This window comes from Corvus kubaryi, unplaced genomic scaffold (genome assembly GCF_017639235.1).
Source record: "Corvus kubaryi isolate FWS band 111438036 unplaced genomic scaffold, C.kubaryi_AGA036_p1.0 37308, whole genome shotgun sequence".
Classification (NCBI taxonomy): Eukaryota; Metazoa; Chordata; class Aves; order Passeriformes; family Corvidae; genus Corvus; species Corvus kubaryi.
This window is the reverse complement of record NW_024581096.1, coordinates 15,278,722-15,298,223: the sequence shown is the minus strand read 5'-3', so window position 1 is coordinate 15,298,223 and position 19,502 is coordinate 15,278,722. Positions and strand designations below refer to the sequence as shown.

The 19,502-nt window shown below is 44.1% G+C and overlaps 1 protein-coding gene across 3 annotated transcripts in view; it reads right to left on the bottom strand.

Annotated features, from left to right (window-relative positions):
* FAM219A (family with sequence similarity 219 member A) overlaps nucleotides 1-19,502 on the bottom strand; it is a 96,384-nt gene that overhangs the window by 76,394 nt on the left and 488 nt on the right. The window lies entirely within an intron of this gene.

Below are 19,502 nucleotides of genomic sequence, written 5' to 3'. Positions count from 1 at the left end.
TGCATTGTTTTTACAACTTATCCCTTCAGCAGACCATAGTGGATGGAGCTTTGGCACAATTTTTAGCTTAAACAGGGAATCACAGAATACTCTAAATTGGAAGGGACCTACAGGGATCATCAAGTCCAACTCCTAACTGCTACGTGTGTACCTGCTACGCCAAAACAGCAGAACAACAGCTTGCAGAAAGGCTTTGCCTTGCGTGCCCTGAAGTACCTGAAGTACTCCAGCGTACCCAAACCTGTCAGAGGCCTGCAGGTAGCCAGGGAACGACCACACAGGCCTCCCACCATTCGCTGGATAATTAGCCAGATGGCAAGCTTGCAACAAAGCCACCATGAGGCAGTCCATGTTCCTGTTCACTGAACCTTGTAATGCAGCTTAATTTCGCCAATCTAAATACCAAGCCCTGAAAGCTGCTGTATCTCTTGCCCGTTTTCTAGATAACATTAGGTATCCAGAAGGGAGCTGTTTGCATTAAAAATAGGATGTGTCACATTAAACCATTGGCACATTCTGTAAAAGCTGGGGAAAATATTTTTAAGAAAGCACTCTAAACAATATTGGCTGTTGCTCTTGCTTCTCCCTGGCCTCTGTAATCCAAGGCACATTCAGCACAGTAAAGGCTGCCCTGTGGACGAGTTCTAGTGAGGAAAGTCCAAGCTCAGCACCACAAACGTTGCTAAATCTACAGAAATCCTTATCCAGGTTATGAGATGGAGATAAGGACTTCCTCTGGCAAATAGAAGGAATACTTGCCAGTTGCTTCACCAGCAACTTTTAACCCAGCTTTTACCCATGGGTTTGTTTTCAAAAGCTTTAGCACAAGAGTCCCTCAATGTGACATATAATTCAGCTGACACGGGGGCTGGTTGGTGCTCCGTCCTGTGATGTTTCCTGGCACGTATGACCACAGACTCATTTCTGGCTATAACATTAAAGACTGTGGCCATACAACTTGCTGTGGAACAAGTGACAGAATCATGCAGCAACGCTGCATCAGCGGCCAGGCAGCTAAGTTTACATATTTGTGTAAACTGAGCTTAAACACATGCTGAGGATGTCAAAAACCAGCCATTGCAGTGTACATGTACAAACTGGTTTTTCTTAAACTGAAATGTCTGCGCACTATTACTGCCAGCCAATGCACTGTGAAACCCTTTCTGTTTCACCAGAGCAATGTCACGCAATATTACTTTTAGATACTTTCACTGACACTTAGAGCTCTAATATTTCACCCACTACAAATACTGCTCGAAGGGAAACATCTAGCAGCCAACAAAAGCTTGTTGCAGTACCAAAGCCAGCACCTGTAGGTATCTCAAGTAGGACTAGGTACATCCTTCTTACCAGAAGAAGTTATTGCCAATAACTCAAAGCAACATAAAAGAATAATTTTCTTTGCACTGGCAGCTGTAAGAATTGCAATCATTCCACCACACCAACCTGATAATAATAAGGCAGATTTCAAGGAAAGATGTTGCTCTTCTCATAAACCTACCAGCTGAGGTTTGGAACAAAACAAAAAGGTAAAGGTTTGTAATTTATTTTTTATTTCTTGACTTCAGAGGCATGAGGGGAAGAAAACCAGAGAGAAAAGCTGAAAGAAAAACATCTGTTCAACATCAAGTCATCCTAGCTAGTGGTAGAATTCTATGAACATCTCAGAGGAGAGACCTCTATAAAAAATAGTGGTAAAGGCAGGAGTTATTCAGAGTAACAAAAAACAATATCAAGGCTAGGAGAGCTGGTTACTCATGTTTTTTATCTCTTCACAGAGCACAACTTAGTGATGCAAGACAGGACAGAGACCAATCTCAACAACAAGTAAAAATGCTTCCCACCTCCTTACTCAAAGGTATGTAGCCCTTTGAAATGACTTGGGTTTTTGGTTGTTTGGTTTGGGTTTTTTAAGGTACATAAAGAGACTGATACAGATCTTCTGTGTACTGGGGGACGTGCAGGTTTATCAGGAGTCCACTAGCTTTGTGAAACAGAAAATCATGCTGTATTTCAGCCAGGTCTGAAGACAGCCCTGCACCTGTGGCAGAGTAAAGCAATACCAAAACATCCACTGACCTGGAGGTAACAGCTCGTTAAGAGTTCTTAAGATGTTTTTCTCTCTCTTCCCCTCCATTACTGATGCTGAGATTTCAGGCACTATTCCTTCCATCCCAGAAGAGACTTCTCAATTTAGAGCTTTTTAATGTGCATTCATTGCTCAGCACACCTCTCCGCCCTAAATAAAGCTTTTTCTCTTTTCTGATACAAATCCAGTTGAGTTTCAGAGCAGGAACTCTAATTAGGAAACATTAGTTAGGCTGAAATATACACTGGACATAGCTGGTGGTTTTCCAGGTGATCTGCCAAACTGAAGCAGGGCCAGGTTTACATTTCACTCCAGCAAGAAGTAAAAGAATTTTAAAATAAACCTCAGTGGTTTATAAGCCCTTTCTCCATTCTAATTTAGAGGAATTACCAAGATATGGGTAAATATTAACAGGTAGAAATTGGACATACTCAAGAACTGCTAAATCATAGAATCCTCACAGACTCATAGAATGGCCTGGGTTGGAAGGGACCTTAAAGATTATCCTGTTCCAATTCCCCTGCCATGGGCAGGGACACTTTCCACTAGATCAGGTTGCTCAGAGCCCCATCCAACCTGGTTTTGAACACTTCCAGGGATGGGATATCCACAATTTCTCTGGACAACCTGTTCTAGTACCTCACCACCCCCACAGTAAAGAATTTCTTCCTAACATCCAGTTTAAACCTGCCCTCTTTCAGTTTGAAGCCATTTGTCCTTGTCCTGTCACCACATGCCCTTGTAAAAAGTTTGTCTCCATCACCCTTGCGGGCTCCCTTTAGGTACTGAAAGGCTGCAATTAGGTCACCTCAAAGCCTTTTCTTCTCCAGGCTGAACAATCCCAATTCTCTTAGCCTGTCCTTGTATGAGAGGCACAAAAACTCCTCTTTTTAAGCTTTTATACTTCCAGGGTTGTTTCTTTTTAAAAAAAGTTTCTGCAAGATGAAAGCAAGTAGTTTTAAAATAACTACAGAAGACATCCATCTGGTCCTTCCAGCCATTAAGAAGTGCCTAACTTGAACTGTTGACACCATTTAGGAGGGGTTAACCTGAATCCTAACCATACATAGTTCCTGCCCCATCAAGGGCACTTAGGTCCGTTAGGTGCCTCTTGCTCTCTGAAGGGGACTGTACATTCCACCACCATTCAAGTGACCACAGCACAGTCTCCTCCTTCAGACAGGAAGCTTCCTGAGAACTAACCAAGCTGCTCTGGTTTAGTGCTGTGTGCGCTCATCACCCAAGCACTGCCTGCACCATCTGATGCACAGTGAGACTTGAGTACAGGCAGTGTTTGCTTACAATAGACTTTGGCTGTGCGCAGACACTCAAGCCATTAATTGCAGGTCATGCTGACAAATACAGCAAAACTTACTTGGAAACTCAGGGAAGGATGACAACAGCTTCTGAAAAATCTGACCCAGCAACACAAAATGGCAACTGACACAACTAATGGTGGATGGATTGAGTAAAGGATGATATTTCCACATGTGTAGTGGAGGATTCTGGTGACAGTGACAGATCCATAAGGACATTCACTATGCACTGCAATACAGGATGGGCAGCACTACAAGCAAGGAAGCAGCCCTGTTTTTGAAGAATAGGCAGAGATCCATCTAAAAGCCAATTTAGACACATTGTGTTTGTTAATCCAAAAGGAAAGGTTGAATGAGGACTACTGAAATTACCAAAATACTCATTTTTAAGTGACCAGCATTAAATTTCATACGATTTACCAGTTAAGCTGAACCTTTTTTTTTTATCATCACTGGCAATCAGCAGAATTAAATCCCATGCCCTAGTAATGCTCCAGGAAGAGCACTTCTATTTTTGCCTCATAAAAAGGATGAACTGACTTCAGCTTTGAAAAATTAAAGGATTTGTCATGTTTATCAATTAAGACCACAGCCTGAAGTACAGCTTCAGACTATTTAAAGAGAAAGTTCTTCAACCCCACTAAACCAAAAGAACAAGTTTGCAATATCAAGGGGATAAAAACTCAGCAAGGGTCTAATACACTTCAGAGTATCAAGCTTGGAGTGGTATTTAGCAGACCTGCTTCATCCATGCCTCCTGGCTCTCTGTGTGTCAGCATGAACACGTTATCACTGTTGAAACTGACTGCTGGCAATTCCCTGTGATGTTAATGAGTTCTGAATTAATGCAAAGTCTCCCAGTTGGTGCTTCCGCAATATCTACCCACTGAGATACCAAGGCAGGATACCCATGGTAAAAGCATCTAGCTTTCTCCCAGTTATTAATTAATGTAGCAGGCCAAACTTCAGTGGCCATTTGAAAATCTTTCAAAACACAAAATTGACTGGCCTAGAAAAAAACAGTTAACAAAAACACATCACGACCCTGTTTTGAGCTCCTACATATCTATTGGAAAAACTTCATGACATATTCCTATAATCTGATGAATCTTTCACAAAATACAAATCAGAAACCAGAAATAAAATGTGTAATCCTCAAAGGAATTAGAATTTGCAAAAAGCTGTCAGGATCTTGTGCTATCAAGTAAATCTGCAATGACAGAATAACGTCACAGCTTTTTTACAGAATTATCCATGGTCATTCAGAATCACAGCCACTGTCAAATATCCATGACTTAATAAGAAGAAGGAAATTAAGTGAGCCAGCATCAAACACACACCTCTTATGCCAGTAAAAGCACCTTGTGCCTCTCCAGCCAGGTCCTAGGACATGAGCCACCAAGCTTCCCGAAAACCAGCACTGCTACACACGTAGTACTAAATACTGATTCGAGGGTTAATCATTTGGATAAGTGAGTGGAAACTTTGGGACCACTGGAGTCAGTACCATGGAATACTGGTTTTCAGATCATAGTTGAAGAGAGAGATGGTGTCTTGACAATACATGAACATACTTTTTCCCTCTCATATACAGACCCAACAGCCAGGGTCCCAGTCACTGAAAAGAGTTGAAGTGTGCACCTAATTCACCCATTTGTTAAATCAGTACAACTTATGGTCACAAGCCAAGCAGAAAGCACTGCTCCTCTGAAAGTCAGTACAGAAGCACCTCTAGATCTTGTACGTGCTATCAGTTAACCTCATGGGACCAACTTTTCTTGCTGGGTTGAACTCTATTTTCTCGCAAAGAAGAAGAGGTTTTCTACCAAAATTCAGGGATTAATCTTTGAGAATTTACTGTTGCAAATATAGAACCTTAGAGTTAATAAAAGCTCATATCTGACATTTCCCACTGCAGCACAGGGGAACTTTTCTGCAGAAAGCATGAATTATAAATTCTTTGTAGCTACATAATCCAAATAAAACATTCTCTAATAACCAGATAATCTCTTTATAATAATTCTTACATGCACAGCATGGATCATCTCAGGTATTTTCACAATCACTTTGCCCTAATTTTTGCAAGAAGTGCAAGAAATTATTTTCACAGAAATGTTTTGTGATATGCTTTCTAAGTGATATCCACCTTAGAAGGGTTTAGTTCTGCTAGAAATGATGAAAACAAGGGGCAGTATGACATTTTATTCCATCAGAGCAGAAGAAGAATGGCTAATGTTTTGCAGAAATCTAGACTATATCTTCAGGGTTTTCATTAGCATCCTGAAGTTGCAATTCCTGCCACTTTAATCTCAGTACAGATGTGTCACAACATATTTTCAAGAAGAGCTGGACTTCCTCTTACTCCTTTAACAATACCCATTTCCCCCTAATCTCAGTGATCAGAATTGGAAGCTGATCTGACTTTTGACACACACATTAACAGAAATGGTATCAGAAGCCAGCAGTTTCTCCTTGTCTTATCAGCTGCCAAGAACCCACCATGAAGTGCAGCTTTTACACGCTCCAGTGGGCTAGGTGACCTCCATCCTCAGAGCCGGTGAACATGCTGTTCCTGTTACTATTCTTGGAACTGCAATTCCCTTTTTTTCCCCTTATATAAAGGGAAATTAAGATTAGAGATATAGACAGACCCACAGGCCCAAAAAAGATTGGTAGGGGCAGAGAGGAATTTAATTTAATTTAAGGCTTTCCCTGGACTACAACACAATTTTGCTGCAAGATACTTTGAAGTTTAAGAATTCTAAGCTTTGAAAAAAGAGCTTTTTCTGCTGTTTCCATATCACATGGATCCTGTGAAAGCCCTGTTACACACCTCCATTCTCATCCTATTCACATATCCCCCCAGCTTTTTTCAAGGGATATCATACTTGGCTTTTTCTTGCTCCACATGTATTCCAGAGACAGATGCTATGAGAAACAAGGATCAGGTATGGTGCATTGCCTTGTGCTTCCAAACTAATTCCACATTTGCTACCACTAGGGCTCAATGCCACAACTAAAAAGACACTAGATCATTTTGATGATGCAGGTTGTACTTAGCTAATATATTTTGCCTTTTCCCACAGAAGCATTAGTGGAAGTGTTGCTGCAGAGGGGAGGCTGTGCAGAGTTGGTCCCTGTACTGACATGGGAGCACTGCACACTTCTCTTCACACCTCAGACCCCTGCTCCAAGCTACTGAAGTCTGGACAGTTGAACCTTCACTAGTTTTGTTCCATCAGTGTGACTGCCTCTTTGCATGCATTGACTGACAAAGCAGTGACTGCACAATCTGTACGTGGTGTTCAGCTAGAGAGTCTGCTCTGGCCATCATAGACAGTGTATTTTTCATTTGCATCACATGCATGTTGTTGAGAAAAAAGTCATGCTTTCATACAAAGAAATATATTGTTTTTATAAGCATCAGTCACAAGATCCTGCCAGACAAAAGCTCTGCAATGCCATCTCTGGTTAGGAACATTCCTATTTGTTTTTTCGTTTCAATTAACAACGTGTACCTCATGCAATGCACACCTGTTTCCCTTCCTCTCCCATTTCTCAGGTCAGTCTGCTCAAACTGCTCCTTGATGTTTGGGTTCTGCAAACTTCAGAAATTTATAAATTTTTCTCTTATTACACATCAAGCTACTTGCAACAATTGATGAAAACACAAGTTTGAGATTAGAAATTAAGCCCTGTGATCAAGACACTATCAATGAGGATAAGCCCCATGAGTATTAAAATAGTAAGTACTTTCTTCTACTGTGTTAAACAGTACAGGTAAAAAGCCTTTTTAATCAGAGACTTCTAACCAAGCATCCCCAGGTGCTTTCCTGTAGGTCAACCCTTAATCTGTACTGGTGCATATTCCTCACTATGTCCAGGGCTCTACACTTCCCTTTGTTGAACTTCATTATTTGGTTTGAATCCCCTTACCTTCTCTTCTCTAACAGACAGTAACCTTCATGCTTCAACAACCTCCAAGAAATTGCTTTCCTAGAACTATCTGGCTCAAAACATGGGAAGTCCCATCTGCTTCCCCTGTCCTATCATTAGTCTGCTGTAAGGCTGGTACATAAGCCAAAGAGTGAAATGGGAATAGTTTATTTTCTGGGGACATGACTTAACCAATACTAACAATAGAGCTTAGGAAAGTGTAAATGCATCTATTCTGAATTTACAAATGTGAGTCTAACCAACAGGTCCTTTTCAGTACTGCAATACACTGCCAATGTGCTCTTCTGGAGGGACTGCAGTACTTTCTCACTTTAAGGGAAAAAGCAACAATTTCTTAAATCTGAGAACACCACCACAGAGGTGAGCACAGAAACTCAAAAAATATCAAATTACCTTAGTTAACTACGGAAAAAAGGGAAATGATGAACTGATGAAGACACAAATGTAACTGTATTTAAGGCAGCTAAAGATGCCTGGTCCACCAGGTGAAAAAGACCTTCTACTGGCCAACTGTAGGAGATCTGCTTGAAAGAAAGCAACATCTTTGAAAGAAAGAGAGGTCACCACCAAAGCAGGCTACCTCATCCCAGCTCAAAAGCTCTTCCAATGCCTGTGGCAAACTTGCTGAAAAACCAGAAACCACCATGCCCCAAATTCACTGGGGGATAGGGAAGGAAATGATAATTAGATCAGCATAAGCAACTCTGACATTGATGCAAGAACCAAAATTGGTTTTCACCTGGGGCCACAAATAAAAACAGAAACATGAAACAAGAAATAACCTAAGTAAACATTTTGCTTGGATATGGGTGTACTAAATCACTAACCTACATTCCCGTGCAATCAGTAAAACACGCAAGAGAGAAATGATCATTAGAATATTGCTGCTCTACTTGGCTTAGGAAAAGAGACTGTCTACAGGATTTATTAGACTGAATGCTGAGAGCCCAAAAGATAGCTGCTCATATGAATAGGAGTTGGCTCAGGAAGGAAACTGAAAAGAAACTAAGAAAAAGGAGTATCAGTCAAGCATGAGGCAAGACACCATACCATGCCCAAAGAGGTGCAATCTATGTCTGATGGTACTGGATGCTGAAAGAAACAGCAGCTTCTCAGAAAAGCTCTAACACAGACTATTCTGGCAGCATGCTGAGGAAGGAGCTGAGGTAGGTTTGTGCTACCTGCTTCAGCACCGCACACAGAGTCTAAACAATGTGCTCTGGTAGGCAGACGGTGCTGGGTTACAGGAGTCCCTTGGTGACCAGTTATTTGATAGCCAACGACTTTGTTCTACACAGTAGAAATTAGCAGGCTCATGAAGAAATTCAGTATGTTCTAGCAACAGAACTTGTTCACAACAGAGGCTGCATCTCCACTAGACAGGTTGCCAGTAGAGCTGGAATACCTTTTAAGATGAAACAAACAGTACTCTCCCTTTTCCCTTCTATATAGGAAATAAGGTCTTACCCATCTTTAGAGAGCCAGTGCTCTTCTCAACAAAAGCCAATGTGTACTGCCTCCAACTTTACTAAAAATAAACTTTTCTCAGTCCACAACTAAGATGACTGTAGCTCACCTAATAAAAGTAGTTTGGATGCAGCCAATATACTCTGCACGTATTTCTGAGAGCACTTCTTCGTAAAGAACTTTCCTGAAGTGATAAACCTTGCTGTCCTGTGAATTGGTGATGGATGTGTCCAAATGTTGAGCTGATTTGCTAGCAAGTACTCTTCGAATTAAGCAAATTTCCACCTACAATTTCATTCACTCCAACTCAGCAATCCTCAGAGACAAACCAATGAAGTAAATGCTTGCTTCCTATTGCTTACTACAAAATGGACACTTTAGGGACCGAGTCTGAAGAGCTGGCCAGAGTAACGACACATACACTGATACGATTTGAGCATCGTTCTCCCTTTATTGTTTAACTATGCAAACTTATATCTACTTCTAGCAAAGATTCATGCCCAGTCCCTCTAGACAGCCTCTAATCAGCAGGGGAGACGACCAGTGTATAACTTTGCCAAGGACTTTCAGGGCTGCCTGCAGCCAGGTGCTTTCCAGGCTTGCTTGCAGCCAGGGGCCAGTTCAGGGGTTTTTCCTCAGCAACCCTGGGTTGTCCAATCTTTCCAGGGGTATCATATGCCCCTGTTCCACAAGGAATCCCTCTACACATCCCCCGTTTTCTTTTTGGGCAACCCAGGCCTGGTCGATAATCTTTTGCAGCCCCGCCTTAATGCAAGAAAAAATGCACCCAAATACTATTAAGCCTAATATAACTACAAATAGCAATCGGCAGCCTTCTACTACCAAGGTACACAGCCATCCAGTGATACCCGGACCCTTAAGCCAATCTCCAATAGGGCTGTCTGTCTCCCGAAGGTTACACAGGCTTCTCTTCACCGCACTGGGAACAGGCTACTCCGCCCGTCCGGGGATCAGGAGGTGGGCCAGTGGCCCTCGCCCCCTTTTTAATTTGCGCCCCTCCCATCAGTGCTGCAGCGATGACTTGTCCCTGCTTTTGCAGGACATTCTGCAGCGTTGTGGTAAATGCAGCTGTTTGAGACGACTGCTCTGCACTGCTAGCACGCACAAGCATCTCGTCTACTCCTGCTCCCGGGGGCAGCGTGGCAGGAATCGTCTTAGTTTGCCTATTAGCATTTTCAAAGGCAAGGGTCTGGAACATTTGCTCTTGGAGCTCTTCAGAGAGCTCAGTTGTGTCCTTCAAGGCTGCTGACAGACGGTCAATGAACTGACCATATGGCTCTGACAGCCCCTGTCGGACTGCTGTATATGGAGAAGACTTCTTCTTTTCAGGTACTGACAACAAGGCTTTATGGGCAAGAGTGTGACAAGTGATGAATGATTGTGGGCATGGTCAGCTGCGTCACCGTCACTCCATAAGCCCCGCTCCCAGTTAGCATGTCGGCTTGGATCGCATGCAGTGGGTCTTGTGTGTCACCTTGGTGTTTGCTAGCTTCTTCTTGAGCTAGGCGCTTCCACGTTCGCTCCCAGAGCAGGAACTGTGAAGGGGTTAACAACAACTGTGCAATGCTGATGCAATCATTCAGACACAGGACATCTGCTGTAAAGACAGACTGCAGGATGCTCCGTGTAGCTTCAGACCGGAGGCCGTGTGTGGTGACCGTTTGCTTCGCTTGCTGCAAGATTTTCCAGTCATGGGGCTCCCACCTTGAGGCGTCCCCCTGTATCAGTGCAGGGCAGGCTAGGGCATCTACGGCTTGCCAATCCCCTTCAATGATTACGTTATGGACAACTCCATTCCATCTCCTTCACGATGGATCGGTCCTCACTGTCGGGGCTGATGGAGGCAATGGCTGCACCTCCTCTTGCGGGGAGGGGCCGTAGGCCCTGTGCCCGGTTCTCCCAATGGGAACGCAGGAGTTCTGGTGGCTGTCTTGACCGGTGGATCCATGGGATGCCACAGTACTGATGGTGTGGTGTCACGAGCCTTAGACTCCAGTGCATCCTGAGGCATAGACAATTCAGCAAGCTTCTTCATTACTTCATGCATCATCTCTTGGCGCTTCTCCTCTTCTTGGGGCTGACCCCTGGCAGCCCTGGCTGGCTCTGGCTCTGTGGGCGACAAAGTCGCAGAGGCTGCTTCGCAGTCGGACGATGATCCGCTGTCCGGCAGAGGGGGGTGGCGCACTGCCGTTTTCAGTGGGGAGCTAGGACCGCTGCTTCTCCTCTGCTCGTCTGCGCCCTGCCCCCAGAGTCGGGAGCCTGAACTTCCGCCTTTGCAGCCATTTCTCCCTCAGGCGTCTGAGGGGTAACTTCCTTCCCTGTTGTGTCCAGCGGCTCCCACAGCGAACGTATGGGTGCTGATGTTCCCTTCATTGGTCGATCCGCGGTCAGCCCGAAGAATCATGCAAGCCTGGACTCCGCCCTGGCTTCTGGCCACCGCTCCATGAGACCCCTCCCTCTTTCTTCTCTGGGGCTGCCACCGCCAAGCGCCTCCATGGCTGCCACGGCCACCTTCCTCTCTGCTTTCATTTCTGCAAGGGTATTAGTCACAGCTTTCCATGATAATCCCAGAGCTTTTGCTTCTTTACGTTCCTTTCCACCCTCAGTTGTGAACAGCCACAGTCTGTTTCCATTTTCCCACTACTCTTCAGTCTAAAACAAAAGTGAAGTGCATTTCAAAAACCCTTGTTCCCAGGTCCACGTAATTAGGGCGTAGAGATCTCGATCTTTTACAGTCTCGCCTCTCTTAGAGAGGATACTGGCTAGGAGATGAGTGCCAGCCTCGTATTCCATAGCTTCTTACCTGCGGGGGCCCGCTTGGCCGCGCGAGCTCCGGTCTCCGGCTCCACACAACTTTTTTGCCAGGACACTCCCACTCCAGCTCTCCAGGCTCCTCACCGTCGGTGTGATGATTTGGAGTCTTGCCACATTTAAGTGAAACACATTTAAGAGAAAACAAACCGCATCTAGGCGAAAATCACTTGAGTCCCTGTTTGGGCGCCAGGTTTTAGGGACCGAGTCTGAAGAGCTGGCCAGAGTAACGACACGAACACCGATACGATTTGAGCATCATTCTCCCTTTATTGTTTAACTATACAAGCTTATATCTACTTCTAGCAAAGATTCACGCCCAGTCCCTCTAGACAGCCTCTAATCAGCAGGGGAGACGACCAGTGTATAACTTTGCCAAGGACTTTCAGGGCTGCCTGCAGCCAGGTGCTTTCCAGGCTTGCTTGCAGCCAGGGGCCAGTTCAGGGGTTTTTCCTCAGCAACCCTGGGTTGTCCAATCTTTCCAGGGGTATCACATGCCCCTGCTCCACAAGGAATCCCTCTACAGGACACCAGTAAGATGACACTTTAAAATTCAAAGAATAATGGTCAGAGAGACCACAAAGGCTTTGAGCTGAACTGATGTATTTACTATGGCAAGTAGCTGCGTCACTACAATGTCAATTTTATAGTGACAGATACAGAATAACCTTGGAGGAACCTTATACTCAAAATGGCACAAGACTTCACTGAAGATGTATGGCATGCGCAAGTGTGAGGGGAAGTGTAGACACATTTCTACAGACTGTCTGTGGGAAGTGACAAATAATTGATCTACATAGAAGCTGAAAGGCAACTACTAAAGCCAAGGTCTTAAAATGTCTAGAAAAAACAGGCACATCATCACTGAATGACCAGCAGTCCTGCCATTAGCCAGGTTTTACTCTCCTACCCCACAGATCAAACTGGTGATGGGGTCTCCTCCTCTATCCTTATCAAGTTCAGGCTTCAATTTCACCAAAAGCAAAATGTACCTCCAGACAGGTCACAGCCCTGTTGGTAAGCTGAGGGCTTTCCTGGAATAAAGGCTTGCAGAATTGAAGGCATGCCTTGTTCTCCTCTCTCACCCTGGCATTTTGCTCATCTTGTGTCTTTACAGACCTGCCACTACCTACTGGCAGAGAGAGGCTACATCAGTAGCAGAAATTGCTGTCTGAGTAGGTATTAACATCACGCTACAGATAACAAGCTCTTGGGAATGATGGTAGAATCCCAAGAGCGGACTATGCAGATTTAATTGTTCACGGAGTTCACTGCCCCCTTTTAAATACTTTTCTTCACTCAGGAGGAGATTTCCAAATATGACTGAAAGAACGACTGTAGTCAGAGCTTGTACAAAGAAGTGGAGAAGACGCAGCAATGTTCCTGTAGAGACAGTGCCAGCCAGAACATGCTCCCATATCCTGACAGGTCATCTTCCAGCTACGGCAGCACATCCCTCACCACCTCAATTTGGGAGCCTGTTCTGAATCACTGCCAGAGTTTCAGTCTGGCCTGGGATGGTAATAAAAATGTTCCTGTACCTCTGCACCACAGGCCTGACATGGGACAGGGAGGTGACAGGACAGAATCCCAATTAACTGAAGTATTAAGGGAGGCAATCTTTACGCTACTGCTATAGATGACATGACAGCAGATCAAAAAAAGCTGTTTAAATAAAAGCAGCTCTATCTGAAATAAGTCTACTTCAGGACTCATAGTACTGCAACATTACAAATCTCACATACTGTAAGCACTTACAAAACATGTAGCTGTGTAACCCCTGAGCTACATTACAATGACTATATATAAGCATGACATTTTCATTTTATAAGCTTTTTCCTTCTAGAAAGATGAGGTTTTTGTGTACCTGCACTACAAACCTAATATTATATTAATATACTATTTATAAGCCCTACAGGTATAGGCTTTCTTTTTGCTTTAGTTACTTTTCGTTTTCTGTTCTTAAATTTTTCCTCATTTTAGGGAGGTATCTTAGCAGGCAACACAACTTTCTTAAGATGAGATAGACGGTATTTTGCAAAAAAAAAGAGAAGATTTTATACTCACACTGAGCACTCATACTCTCTGCTGACTAAAATTACAGTTTGTTTTTTAAAAACTAAGTATCCACTAGATAATCTAATTTTTTAAAATTCTCCTCTGATGTTAAAAAAAGTATAGAAATGCATCTTCTGTACCTTCAAAGTTTCTGAAAATTTTACACTTCCAGGACTGGTGCAGATTTGGCATCTCAGCTAAAGAGCCAGCAGTATCACTGTAGGATTTGGCTGAACAAAATCCTTAGCTTGGCTGTCATCATCATAACTAGAGCTACCAGCCTGAGGCCCCTGCTGGCAAGGAACCAGGCCAGGCATAATGCTTCAGATCGAGATATAGGCACCACCAGCCCAGCTCCTCTGGAAAGAGCTCCCACTTTTCATGTGGGCTGAAAACTGGGCAACTGAAATACTGCGTTCCTGCTGTTTTCAGAAAGTAAGCCAAAATCTCAGAAGTTTGTGTCAAAGCTCCACTGAAGCTGCTGCACTTTGACAGATGCATTTTCTTAGGAAAAGTTGTACTGGTGCCATGTAAGCAAAAGCACTTTTACTCTACTTTCATTTTTGTGCTGAGAACAAAAACCCCCTGCTTTGCTCTAGGAGAGCAACGTGTGATCCAACACTGTCACCTGTCAGTTTGCCATCACATGCCAGCCAGGGCTTGGTGTATGCTAGAGACACGGGCTTGGGAGGGATCCATGTTCCAGCAGACTCAAGATACAACCCTACTGCACTGTGCTCAGTACATTTCATTTTAACAAAAATACTACAGGTTTGGCAAGAGTTTAGGTAATAATCCAAAACACAGATTTAAAAATCACAGGGAGAATGTGTGGTGAGACTCCAGTGCTGAAGAAAAGACGGGTCTACATACAACTACAGGGTCAGCCATTCTTATTTCAAAGGGAATTTTACTTCTTTTTCCTCTGCAGTATCCTCACAGTGCAAGTTTCCCTTCATCTCTCCCTCCTTTCAATATCTACCACTGTAATGAGAATTTTCTGTTAGGAAACCTTCCCAGAAAAAAACTTGGGAGAAAACAAATCATCACAACAAATGCACCACCACCAACAGACCGGGAAAAATTGACTAGCTGGAAGTTAAGACATCAAATACCAACTCCATCAGCCAAGATAGCTACCTACCAAGTGTAAGCATCCCAGAAATAATGAATTTCAGGCCTCAACACATCCCTGCAAACCCTGAATTGACTTTATCTGAAAATAACTCACTATCCAGCAGCTAAGAAAGAGAGCCCTTTCTATGAGTGCAGAAGGATCCCGACAGGTCGAGTTGGAGATGAACAGAATCTGAGCAGAACAGAGTTTCTGCAGTTGAGCTTGCATCATGTTGATAAGGATGACGTGACACTAAGCATTAGGAGTAAACAAAACACCCTGTAAATTAGTTTATATTAATTTGAAAAGTCAGACATTTTTAGGACAGAAGCCAGATGTGACCAATATACAAGAACAGAAATGTGGATCAGAACAAATAGTCCCATTTTAATGAAAAGACATGAAATGAATGTGACCAAGCACCACTTACCAGCCTGTCTTCTCTTCCATGATGTACATGTACAGAATTGTACCACAATATCAAAATACACAGTGTAATGTGTCTCTCAAAAATGTGAAACACTGGGCCTCATCCCACCTGACAACTGGATGATGTTTAACCAGGTTAAACCAGGTTACCAGGTTCTGTATGCCATCCTGTCCATCTGCCCATAGCAACTCTGTCTCATTAAGTCTTGTGCTGAACCTTTCCTTTGGGTCTGCATCAGTTACCCAGCAGTTCTCAAAACACATTTGAAGAGTTCACACAGAGTCAAGCCAGCCTGCCTGACTTCACAATGCTTATCCAAACAGCCTGTAAAGAGGAGGAAAATGACTGCCCACCTTATTAATTTCACATCACTGCATCCAATGTGAAGCATTGGAGGGCACATATGACAGACCTGGCCAACATGCAACCTGCAGGCCAAATGCTTCTCACCTCTGCAACATAATCACTCTCTGACTTGTTATCAGCAGAGAGAAACTTGCAGCGACCAGAGATGCTGGTAGGCTTTGTCCAGCCTGTACTAGCTGGGTGCTGCCCTTTGCCTTGCAATGGGAAGCCAATGCAGACCTTGGTGGGACAAGGCTGTCAAAAAGACAATGTTCCCCAACAAGACACATTTGGACTTCAAAGAAATTAGTTTGGCAAAAAGCCATGTCAGGTTCTCTGTCCCTGCTCTGTAATAAAGCACTGGTTATTGTCAGGATGCACAGTCAGTAGACACCAGATATTAATGCACTATCATCCCTGACAGACAGCTGATCAATAAACAGTGCAAGTGGCAGTGGCAGGTCTGGAGGCACAGGGGTTCAGCAAGGTTTCAGACTGCTTTCTAAGAAAGGTAGAGCTGCCACATGCTGAAGAGAAGCCAATCTTTTAATTTTGAAGATGAGCAGACCAGCAGGCCTGTCAGATGGTTTCCAGGCAGATCAGCAGCAGTTGTCCTGGAGTTCAGTATAAAGACATCAAAAGCTAAGATGACACTTTATTTGTGCCGACAGACATTCAAAAAACATGCATGCTAGTCAACAACACAAAGTTAAGAATTGTGAGCAAAGCTTAGCTTCACAAACCTCATTTCAGGACCTGTCCCGCACTGGCCAGCACTCAGAGGGAACAATGATTTCCTGGGACACCTTGTTCCCATTGGAACAGGATGAAAAAATATATCATCTAGTGTATACTCTATAAATCAAGCAAGGGACCTTCTTTGTTTGCTTTCAGCAGGGCATAATGTTTAGATACATTTTTTTATATAGCTTTGGTAGCAAGTCACAATGACTTTTAGGTCCCACCTGAAAAACAAACTTTTACTTCAGCTTTTTGGATGTGGAAAAGACTGACAGTTGCATCTCTCCCTGAGACCGTTGGAACTGAAAGCTTTTAAACTGTGAGGAAGACAGTACGTCCTGAGATGATAAGGTTATTCTGTACTTTTGTGCTGATTTTGACAAGGGATAAAGTTCATTTTCTTCACAGTAGCTACTAGGGGCTGTGTTTTGGATTTGTGCTGAAAACAGTGTTTATAACACAGGGATGTTTTGGTTATTGGTGAGCAGCGCTTGCAGAATCAAGGCCTTTTCTGCTTCTCACCCCATTCCACCAGTCAGGAGCCTGGGGGTGCACAAGAGGTTGGGAGGGCACACAGACAGGACAGCTGACCCCAACTGACCACAGGGATATTGCATACCATAAGCTCAGCATATAAAGCTGGGGGAGAGGAAGGACAAAGGGGCATGTTGGGAGTGATGGCATTTGTCTCCCCAAGTAACGATCAGGGGTGATAGAGCCCTCCCTGTTTTCCTGGGCATGGCTGAACACCTGCCTGCCCAAGAGAAATGGTGGATGAATTCCTTGTTTTGCTTGGCTTGTGTGCATGGTTTTAGCTTTACTTATTAAACTGTCTTCATCTCAACCCACAAGTTTTCTCACTTTTACTTGTCTGATTCTCTCCCCCATCATGATGTGGGAGGGAAGTGAGCAAGTGGCTGTGAGAGATTTATTTGTTAACTGGGTTTAAACCACAACCTTTAAAGTACAGAATAGGAGGGATAGTGACAGACAAATGGTAATTGTAATGGCACAAAGCAGTAGTATTGGCCAGAACTGTATTACCAAGCAAATTAATACAACAAACCCCAGACTTGCAAAGATTCTTGCAAGTATCCAGTTTCTATCAGCAAAGTACAGACCAGGAGCTACAAAGCAGAGGAAATCACCAGAAATGCTGTACCAGACTGGTTACATCCCACTTCTGAGACCACTGCCAGCATTTCCATGCCTGTGGAAAAATGTTGAAGGAAACATGTCTCCTAAGCTTACTATCTCTGCTGCACTATCCACCACCCTATCCCGAGACAACAGGGTTGGACCAGAGAAGTTCTTTGGATTCTGCCTGGTTCATGTCCCTGCAAACATGCATGTATTGCAAATTCCACTCTTCCACTATTATTATGGAGTTTCTAGAAAACACTTAGGAGTATTGTCTGGCAACAGCTTTTTCACTTGCTACCTTCACTACTATTCCTGCAGTAACACAAATAAAGATGGCCATTCTTGTCACATTTGTTGTATCTTCTTGATAAAAACACCAACAATAAGTAGGGCATGCAACAAGCTCACATCAGCTTGTATGGACAGATTTTTAAGCCACTACAAAGGTTCAAAGCCAAAGAAACAACCAACCAATCGGAAAAAAAAAACCCCAAACCCAACCCAAACTAAGCATATTTTCAGAATTTGTGAACACTCCCAGAATAAGAGAAATGTTTTTCTTGCCACTGAGGGATAATTTGAATCTGTAGACCTTGTAGAGCTCTCCTGTTCACAAGACATTTATTGTGTTCTCAACTTCTTACAAACACTAGCTGCAACAAGGAACCGAGGTCATGATTACATCAACGCTAAATAACGTATGGTTTGATATATTAGAAATCTCAGAAGCACTTCAGTGTTAGCATAAACCTGCCAATAACCTATCCTCACTTGCTGCCAAAAGGAACTGTGCAAATATTTCATTAAAGTTCTTTCCACCTCCCCGAACATTTCATATGCCTGTCTCACACAATCAGATGCTGAGATGGGACTTGCTTACTCCAGGTGCCAAAGGGAATCAACACCTTGAGCGAGTGAGCCCATTATCCAGCTTTCACTTTAATGCCAAGATAAACAGTATTTCAACAGGTCCCAGGTTACAAATAACACGCCTTCAGGCAGAGACTGAGGAACACAGGAGTAAGGGGAGGGGAACACCCAAGAGAACCTCTTTCAGGTAGAAAACAGAAACGGGCAAACACATTCAAGAGTTCTGTGGCAGGCAGATGGGGCACAACACGTACACAAACAAGCCTGTGGCATTGGAGCAATGCAGCTACTCACTCATAAGAAGCCTTGTACTATTTGATGATGGTCTAGCATCTCCTATGGCTGCCAGCCATAGGGCCTTCCTTCATAACTCATTTCAGAAGCTATCAAAAGCCCAGAACCACTCTACCTGCCCACTTATACATCTGCAAAGTTCTGTAAGCCTGCAGACTTCCTTCTCTGCAAAGATTCCCCAGGGTCCCATGTAGTAGGGTAACCATTATGTCAGGCTCTTCAGAGCTCATTAATTGAGTATAATTGTGTCTATGACATGAAAAAACATCCTGATATGAAAAACACATGCCGTGGAACCGCATAAAACCCTCACAGATTGCTTTCTTTACGCAAAGAATCTTCTGTGAGCAAAGCTAATTTGACAAGAAATGGTTCTTTGCAGAACATCTGGTCTTTACAAAAGATGAGCATCTCCTCACTGCAGCCTAGTGTCCAGAGCAGTGGCTAACAAAACCATCATCGGAGAAGGTCCTGCGGCTTCACACCGCGGGTAACTTCACACCCAGCCCGTGCAGCTCTGCTGTCCCCGGGGAGCGTCGCTCCCCGCAGCTCCCAGCCCGGGCTGGGCACGAACACCGCCCGATTCCTGCTTAGACCTCACCTATCTTGTAGAAGTCAATTAAAAGCCCACCCGTCCTCAGCGCCTCCCGTTGCTCCGACCGGGCTCCCCAGTCCCTCCGCCCTTCTCACCCGTCCCCGGGCCATTCCCGTGCCCGGCGGCGGGAGAACACCCCGGGATGCTCCGGGAGGAGCGGCGTTCCCACCGCGGCAGGAGCGGAGCCGCTCGCCCACCCCCGCCCGCTTCTGCTACCGACGGCGCTCGGGGACACAACGGGGGAGGAG